General features: G+C 38.8%; 1 non-coding gene across 1 annotated transcript; it reads right to left on the bottom strand.

The window, feature by feature from the left end:
* Window positions 1-647: 647 nt before the first annotated feature.
* LOC129658212 (small nucleolar RNA SNORA70) lies at window positions 648-782 on the bottom strand. The gene has a single exon (XR_008717312.1). It is a non-coding gene; the product is annotated as a small nucleolar RNA SNORA70 (small nucleolar RNA).
* Window positions 783-1,067: the final 285 nt, after the last annotated feature.

Below are 1,067 nucleotides of genomic sequence, written 5' to 3'. Positions count from 1 at the left end.
CTGCTTGTGTTTACCCTTTCTGTAATTCCATGGATAATTTTCACACACATCTCTATATGAGTATTTAAGCCATTCAATACTGATAATCACTGCAGTATTCTGATCCAGTCAATAAATTTCACTTCTAAAGATATTTTTAGTTTAAAATGGCACTTGTATATTACTATATACATTATATATTATTACTATGATTCTTCCAATTAATTGAATAGTTAAACATGCTTTTTTTTAATAAGAAATAGGATTTATTGGTGAGCATGGTTAACGAGGGGCTGGTGCTGATGATCTCATGAGTGCAGAGCCTGCCATTTGTCCAGGGGACCACAGTTAGGGATGTTCTTGACCCCACAGCCATCTCGGAGGAGCAGATTTTCTACCACCGCATTTTCAAATTCATCCTCATTAAACTTAGTAAATCCCCACTTCTTAGAGATGTGCATCTTCTGACTGCTAGGGAACTTGAACTTGGCCCTGCTGGAAGGCTCAATCACATGCCCCTTGTTCTGCAGCTTGGTGTGGATGGACATTATGACCTAGTCAATGTGGATCCTGGCCACTGTGCCCTGGGGCTTTCCAAAGGCATGGCACATACCTGTCTGGAGCCTAGATTGGGGACAGCAGACCAGTCAAGAATGCCCACTAGAAAGAGTTGTCTTTAAGATACCACAGGGCAACCTGTTCAGGCAACAGGTTGCAAACTCTACCTAGAATGCTGCTATTTGCAGCCATTGCACACTGGGGCCCCATGGGGAAAAGAGCACAGTCGGCTTAATTGGCTGCAAATAAATATGCTTTTTATATCAGCAGTTATTGTAAAGTGGCTACTGGTGAAGTGACTTTTATAAGGGATTCTGTACTGGTCATATTTTAAGTTAAAAAAGAAAATAATCCAGAAATTCCAAAGTTGAAACTCAGCAGAAATATTCAGAATTAAAAAAAAAAAACCTGTCAATTTTGACTACATCTTTGACCCTCATCAAAATACAAAATACTTCATGTAACAGAATTAAAGTTTTAACTACTCTAAAATTGAGAGGAGAGTAAATGGTTTCATGAGAAAGTACACA

Source organism: Bubalus kerabau, chromosome 7 (genome assembly GCF_029407905.1).
Source record: "Bubalus kerabau isolate K-KA32 ecotype Philippines breed swamp buffalo chromosome 7, PCC_UOA_SB_1v2, whole genome shotgun sequence".
Taxonomy (NCBI): domain Eukaryota; kingdom Metazoa; phylum Chordata; class Mammalia; order Artiodactyla; family Bovidae; genus Bubalus; species Bubalus kerabau.
The sequence above is the reverse complement of the archived record's forward strand: the minus strand, read 5'-3'. Positions and strand labels throughout refer to the sequence as shown.